At 46.3% G+C, this 8,227-nt stretch overlaps 1 non-coding gene across 1 annotated transcript; it reads left to right on the top strand.

Moving 5' to 3' along the window:
• The first annotated feature begins 975 nt into the window (after positions 1-975).
• Trnat-ugu lies at positions 976-1,049 on the top strand. The gene has a single exon. It is a non-coding gene; the product is annotated as a tRNA-Thr (tRNA).
• The last annotated feature ends 7,178 nt before the right edge of the window (positions 1,050-8,227 follow it).

The following is an 8,227-nucleotide window of genomic DNA, read 5'->3' as shown; positions in this document are numbered from 1 at the left end:
TTGCTCCTGGGGTATCGGCGAGGACCATTCGCAACCGTCTCCATGAAGCTGGGCTACGGTCCCGCACACCGTTAGGCCGTCTTCCGCTCACGCCCCAACATCGTGCAGCCCGCCTCCAGTGGTGTCGCGACAGGCGTGAATGGAGGGACGAATGGAGACGTGTCGTCTTCAGCGATGAGAGTCGCTTCTGCCTTGGTGCCAATGATGGTCGTATGCGTGTTTGGCGCCGTGCAGGTGAGCGCCACAATCAGGACTGCATACGACCGAGGCACACAGGGCCAACACCCGGCATCATGGTGTGGGGAGCGATCTCCTACACTGGCCGTACACCACTGGTGATCGTCGAGGGGACACTGAATAGTGCACGGTACATCCAAACCGTCATCGAACCCATCGTTCTACCATTCCTAGACCGGCAAGGGAACTTGCTGTTCCAACAGGACAATGCACGTCCGCATGTATCCCGTGCCACCCAACGTGCTCTAGAAGGTGTAAGTCAACTACCCTGGCCAGCAAGATCTCCGGATCTGTCCCCCATTGAGCATGTTTGGGACTGGATGAAGCGGCGTCTCACGCGGTCTGTACGTCCAGCACGAACGCTGGTCCAACTGAGGCGCCAGGTGGAAATGGCATGGCAAGCCGTTCCACAGGACTACATCCAGCATCTCTACGATCGTCTCCATGGGAGAATAGCAGCCTGCATTGCTGCGAAAGGTGGATATACACTGTACTAGTGCCGACATTGTGCATGCTCTGTTGCCTGTGTCTATGTGCCTGTGGTTCTGTCAGTGTGATCATGTGATGTATCTGACCCCAGGAATGTGTCAATAAAGTTTCCCCTTCCTGGGACAATGAATTCGCGGTGTTCTTATTTCAATTTCCAGGAGTGTATGTAGAATTGTGGACAGTTGGGAATGTGAGTCTCACGGGAAGCGTGCAAGGGATAAGACCCTGCAGTCGCGCTATTCATTTGTGTCCTCGGTGGCTCAGATGGATAGAGCATCTGCCATGTAAGCAGGAGATTCCGGGTTCGAGTCCCGGTCGGGGCACACATTTTCAGCTGCCCACATCGAGGAATATCAACAACACCTGTCGGCAGCTGAGGTTTTCAGTTAGTCATCATTTAAATAATGGGAAGTTGATATGATTTTCAAAGCAGCATGCTTCACAGAGTTAAGGGATCCGGCAGCAGTATTAGGCCCCTGATAAGACACCCACCGACGCATCCGGAGGTGTCCCCGCCGCTGGAGAGGTGTCGGTGCGGTTCCCTCGCGGAAGGCCAGCGCTGCTCTTCCTGAAGGCCAACGGACGCCGCACGGGCTCCGCAGGACACGCAAGGCGAGGCGAGTTGCCCACAATACTCTCTACCTGCCCGCCTGCTATCTGCCGGCTTCCTTCCTGCCACGACGGCCATCGCACTCCAAGGACCCTGGAGGCTGTGCGGTGCCGGGACACACTCACACAAGGGCACGGTAAAAGCTACAGGGTGTCCAGAGAAGGACTCCCTGATTTCAAAATTAAATATCTCGAAAACAAAGATCGATAGAGGAATGCAGTAAACGGTATGTTTATTGTGAAAGCCGTAAGAAGTTTATACAGCAGTTTGAAATAATAGTTACAAAAGCTGCTAACAGGTGGCGCTGTAATCGCCATACGTAAAGCCTAGTATAAATAGTGATCCGAAGCCCAGACCGATCAGTTCCACTATTGAAACGTGAAAGGAGGTTAGCGTACCGAAGGAAGAGATTCAAACCATGTACTCCATTGAACAATGGGTTTTTCTGGTGCTAGAGTACCACAGGTTAGAGTCCTACGGCAACAAGGCGAAGTTTTCAAAAGGACCCGATGCGAACACCATTCGTACGCTCTTCGCAAAATTTCAACGAACAGGCAGCGTAACTGATGATCTAGTGGGGCATGTTGGCCGCAAGCAAACCGCAGTTACGGCTGAAAATATCGCCACAGTTTCTGGAATTATTCTCCTCCTAGTCGGAAAATATAAACACTCACAGAGCAAAAAAAAAAAAAAAAAATGGCTCTGAGCGCTATGGGACTTAACTTCTGTGGTCATCAGTCCCCTAGAACTTAGAACTACTTAAACCTAACTAACCTAACGACATCACAGACATCCATCCCCGAAGCAGGATTCGAAACGGCGACCGTAGCGGTCCCGCGGTTCCGGACTGCGCGCCTAGAACCACTAGACCACCGCGGAGCGATAGCAGTGTGAATGTGTTAAATGGAGAGAAAGTGCTGTGTGAAAATACCGGGTGATCAAACAGTCAGTATAAATTTTAAAACTGAATAAATCACGTAATAATGTAGATAGAGAGGTACAAATAGACACACATGCTTGGAATGACATGGGGTTTTATCAGAACTAAAAAAATACAAAGGTTCAAAAATGTCCGATAGATGGCGCTACATCTGATCAGAATAGCAATAATTAGCATAAGAAAGTAAGACAAAGGAAAGATGATGTTCTTTACAGGAAATGCTCAATATGTCTTCCATCATTCCTCAACAGTAGCTGTAGCCGAGGTACATTATTCCGTGGTTTATTAAGTTTTCAAATTTAAACTGACTTTCTGATCACCCGGTACTTAACATATACACATGAAAGACGAAGAAGAATGCAATAAAGAACAAAAAACCGCGCAATTGCCAATTCGTCTGATCTGCTGCAGTTTGTCCCAGCTCGGCGGTCCACGCCCTTAATGAGTGAAGGAACAGGTAAAGGTTGTTGACCCCTCCCTCACCGAGTTTTCAGCGGGGCATGGGAAGCAAATTCCGCCTACCGAAATGTTGATAGCTTCTGGTGCAGATTGAATAAGTTGTTTCCTCACACAGTTCTGGCAGCTATCGGAAGCCGTTATAAAAAGTATACGGTTCCACTTAAAGAAACACCTGTTCGCTTCAATATCTCTTAGATATCAGCACTAAAAAAAATCAACAAATAGAAAGAAACGTATCCCTCCCTGTTCTAAAATTTGCCGAAAACCGCGTTTCGTGTAGCCGTTCATGAAGTAAAAGGGGTATTACGTCTTACGTGAGTCACCCTCTATATGCAAGACGTCCTCTTACACTGAAAGGTAATCACAATATTGAGGGGGCTTTACTTTAGTAAGAACTCTGTTTTGTGACAGCCAGGTGGCTTGCTCTTAAGCTGTTGGTGGAAACAATTTTCTTTCGCTTGAGGCTACAATATTAAGGAACAGTGGGTGGTGTAGCAAGTATTGCTTGATAGCTCAGTACCAATTTTTGAAGTTAGTTAAGAAAAATGGTTCAAATGGCTCTGAGCACTTAACTGCTGAGGTCATCAGTCCCATAGAACTTAGAACTACTTAAACCTAACTAACCTAAGGACATCACACACATCCATGCCCGAGGCAGGATCCGAACCTGCGACCGTAGCGGTCGCGCGTTTCCAGACTGTAGCGCCTAGAACCGCTCGGCCAGCCCGGCCGGCTTGAAGTTAGTATCCTTGTTATATAGCATGGATCATTTTTAGGTACCCTGTTGAAGAACACGTTTAGTTTCCGCTAAAACGTAGGTTCGTTTTACAACATGGTAACTGACTCTGGTCACAGATTCCTATACACATAAAAATGTAATAATGATAATAACTTTATACAAGGTTATACTAAATCGTTCACAGTCGTTGTAAGAAAATAACTGCAATGGTTTATACATTTCATACCATGTAACTAAGTACGACGAATCAAGACTGATGAGAAATGTCAACTACAGTGATAGGATCTGTTAACGAGAGGAATGAAAGTAGTTTCCATGCAAAACCCTGCCAGAGTGAGGCTTGTGACAGCAGGGATAGCTACAGTGACGTGGGTAGGCTTGGGGTAGGAATTGTTCTTGTGATAGGTGAGGATCTATTAACTGTCTTCTCAGGCTGGAATGCTGTGAAACTTCTCAGAAATTTCGCGAAAGAATGTTTCAGAATCGCGTTTCCGGCAGAAGAAAATTGAAAAAGTATCGGTTCTGTGGAGTGGTATCAATTGAATATTGCTTTGTTGCTATATTGCACAGCTGGAGTGTATAAGAGTAGAAGACAAGAAGAAAGGCCGGCAGAATTTCAGTAAAATACAGGTAGTGCGCAAATTATGAAAATACCGAAGACACCACACATTACCGTGTCGAATACGGAGCAGGAAAACGGCTGTCACTCAAAACAGCTTCGATCCGGTTCGGAATGGATAAACACAGATGATGTACAGTTTTAAAGCAGGTCTTGTATAATTATTCCTGCGAAATAGTGGGAAATTCAGGTAATGATGGTGGAGGTTGGTACCAATCACACACGCATCTCTCCTTAGCAGACGACAAAGGCTCAATAGTGTTGAGATCCGGTGATTGTAGTGACCAGGAGAAGTGGCAATTCATTCTTGCACTCTCAAAACCAGTGCTGAACGGTGAGACCCGTGCGAACAGGGGCACAGTCTTCTTGATACATAGCACCATCATTGGGGGACAAACGCTGTACCACGGAATCAGCCTACTACTACTACGTGATCAGGCCCAGTGGACCGCACGCATCTACAAGTTTCCTCCTCTACTGTATTCTGTCCATTGCTGCAATCCGCCATCCTTTCACATGTATTGACAGTTGGTTTAAATCTTCATGGAGTCCATCCCTCCAACGCTTCTTGGGTCTCCCTGGCGGTCTCTTTACTGCAGGTGTGAAATCCAGGAGCTTCCGAGGCCATCTGTGATCCTCCATCCGGGTCACATGACCGGCCCACTGCATTCGTTTGGCTTTGACAGTTCCTGCTATGTTGGGCTGCTGGTATAGTTCCTCAAGCTCTTGGTTGTATCTGATCCTCCATTCCCCTGTATCTGCATCCAGAATCGGACCGAAGATCTTCGGAAACAGTTTTCTCTCAAAAACAAGGAGCTTATGGAAGTCCTGTTTCCGGATACTCCATGTCTCACAGCCATATAGAAGAACAGGCTGGATCAGGGTTTTGTACAGTCGAATCTTGAACTGTCTGGAGAGATATTTGGACCGAAGCAGTTGTGCTAGGCTGTGGTAAGATCGGTTTTCTGCTTGTATTCTGGCATTGATCTCTGCTTCACATGACGAGTTCTTAGTGAAAAGTGCCCCTAGGTATTTGAATTCTTGCACTCTCTTGTAGGACTGGTCCCCAACCTGCAGTGATTGTACATGATCAGCAGTCTGACAGTGACCACGCGTCATAACGAGGTTCTCTGTCTTGGCTTCGTTTATGTTTAGCTCAAATTTGCTAACAGCCTCCTTTAGTGCTTTGATCATTTGCTCCAACACCTCTTCCGACCTAGAGAGTAAACAGATGTCGTCTGCATATGCTAAGTATGCCAGTCTGTCTCCTTCGATTTCAATCCCTTCGTTCTCTTGGAAGCACTCGTGTACGATCTCCTCGAGGGCAAAGTCGAACAGGATAGGGGACAACCCATGTCCTTGCCTGAGTCCTGTCACAATTTCAAACTCCTTAGTTACGCGATTTCCCAACTTCATCTTTGCACGTGTTTCGTTCAGACAGATTTTTTATCAGATTGATGAGTTTCTCTGCTATGCCAAACTCTCTTAAACAGTTGAGCAGGCTCTTGCGATGTATGTAATCATAGGCCTTCTTAAAATCAACGAATCAAATATGCAAATATTTACCATATTCACCCAGTTTCTCAGTGAGCTGCCGGAGACTGAAGATGTGATCTACTGTTGACCGTCCTGGCCGGAAACCTCCCTGGTACTCCCCAATCACCGATTTTGCCACTGGCTGAATTCTATGTACAAGGCAATTGGACAGGATCTTATAGCAGACGTTAAGCAGGGCGAATCCTCGATAGTTGTCACATTTCAGTCTGATTACTCAAAATGTTCACAGAATCCTTTAGCTATAATGAACCTTACAGAATATCTATGGGGCCCATGGAATACAAAGGCACGGCTGCCCAAACCACCATCGAACCTGCGCATGTTTCACTCTTGGAACATGACCTCGGCCAGAAGTTGGAAACATGGGCAGCGAGACTGATCGGTCCAAATTATTTCCTTCCATTGCTCCACAGTCCAGGTTTTACGGCTTCGACACAACATTTTCCGGTCATGACCATTTGCATCACTGACGAGTGGTCTTAGAATTCCAGTTGGCCTGCAGTTCCCTGATTATGGAACCGCTTCGTGTTGTTTCGGTGGTGGTAGTGTTCACAAGTGCGATATTCAGTTCTGCAGTGACTTTGGCAGCCGTTGTTGTGCTTCTTCTGTTCCTATCGATGATCTTATACTTTGGACAGAGCTAGTGCTTTTGTTCCTATTTAATTTTAAATTAGTTATTAGGTCGCGTACCGTATGGTACTCGCAAGATCGGTACGAATTACTTCGTTCAGAAGGCGCAGGAATTGAAGGTGTACACCCCGTCTCGAGCAGTAGTCCCCGCGAAAATATGCGGCAAGAGTCCATATTCCCAGTGGGTCGCTCGTAAAACTCATAGCCGCGAATGTCTAGTTTCGAACACATTACAGTGCTTTTCTAGCTGGAAGGTATAGTACTGATAATAGCATTTGCAGAAGTAGGCCAGAGAAAGCACTAGTGCCTACGAAACCAGCGACGGTCATGACAAATATCTCACTTGTGCGCAGGCCTTACCTCAGTTCAGAATTGAATCGGCGTGACTGAATAAAGACCATTAGTCTGGCACTTTCGCCATTTGATGTGAAAAGGACAGCATCTCTTCATGCAATAAAATTAAAAAGAATTTCGAAATCATAGGTCTGTTGCCACACAGCGTTAACAAACCATGCCACAAGCCCGGAAAAATGATGAAGAACGAGAAGAAAAGTATTTTCTGCAAAACAACAGGACTCCTCCAGAACGATTTATATCTCATTAGGAATTTCTACAAATAACTCTCCAAGCCAGACACTGTAGGTTGGCAGCAACATCAATCAAATGTTCAGCACTCTAGAGTATTACTTGTCATTCGATGGGATTCAGCGGATGCGGGAGGTACAGAGGGTCCAGGCCTTAGTCAGCGTGAGAACGTCACGGACACGTTCACCCGACTCCTGTGAAACACGTTACGAGGGACGCACTGTACGTCACGGAGGTTCCTGCTGTCGAAATAGTGAGAGAGAAGTGTTCAGAACGACTCAAGTGATGTATTCTTCCTCCAGTACGCAGCCCACGAAATGACAAGGGCGATAAAATCTTAGAATCTTGAATTTACACCACGTGCGACGGCAGATATTTGTCCAGATTGGTGGCAAGAATAATAAATATCAATTTTGTATGTAACTGTGTATTATCTCTGCGCTCAATCAGGCAACACTACAACTGGGCAAACGAGAGGTTAATCAGGGAAATTCGCCATTAGAACTGTCCACCCTCAGTATCTGAGTAGGTGCTGTAATGGAGAACATCCATCGAACTACGGACCTGGTGCAAAAAGTCAGATTCATCAAGTCCTGCGTTTTGTCTAAAGCGTATTTCACTGCGCAGGTATTTCCAATCCCTAAACTAGTGGCGAAAGGGATCAGGTCCACTGTTACCAATTATTTATGGCGAGGAGACATATTCAGGGTTTGTGCGACTACCGTTATACTGGATGTCAGAAACGGGGGCCTCGCTTTGGTGGATATTCGCAATAAAGCGTCTGCTCTGTTCCTCAAAGGGACTTTCCATGTACTCAGAGAACTTCCACAATTTATAGCCGCAAAGCTCTTTGAGGCTGTGACACCCCATAGCCTGCAAGTACCGATTGATGTGCGAAGGATTAGTGCCCGTCTGCAGTATGTGGGGAAGTTTTTCCTCGAAGCAACTTATCTTAGTGACGAAATCAGAAGCAACACATGTATCACAGCGCGCGACATCATACTTGAAAGGAAGTTAAATGAGGGCAGGTACAAAATTGAAACGAAATTCCCAAATTGTGACTGGAAAGCTGTATGGCGAAACATCAACTATGCCGGTATATCTACAGACGCTATTTCCGCATGGTACAAAACAGTTAACAATGTCATCAGCACCAACGAGAGACTATATGGGATCGGTTTAAATCAGACACACCTTTGTGGAAAACGCAATCTGGTGGATACACTCGTCCACAGATTCACCTGTGGTCGCAATTTGCATAACTGGAATTGGATCAGGCAACAAATCGCCTTTCTCACCAGATCCTCTACGGAATATATAACGTCATCGCTCCTCCTGAGACCAGACATGACATACTTTCCG

Source organism: Schistocerca americana, chromosome 8 (assembly GCF_021461395.2).
Source record: "Schistocerca americana isolate TAMUIC-IGC-003095 chromosome 8, iqSchAmer2.1, whole genome shotgun sequence".
Classification (NCBI taxonomy): domain Eukaryota; kingdom Metazoa; phylum Arthropoda; class Insecta; order Orthoptera; family Acrididae; genus Schistocerca; species Schistocerca americana.
The sequence above is the reverse complement of the archived record's forward strand: the minus strand, read 5'-3'. Positions and strand labels throughout refer to the sequence as shown.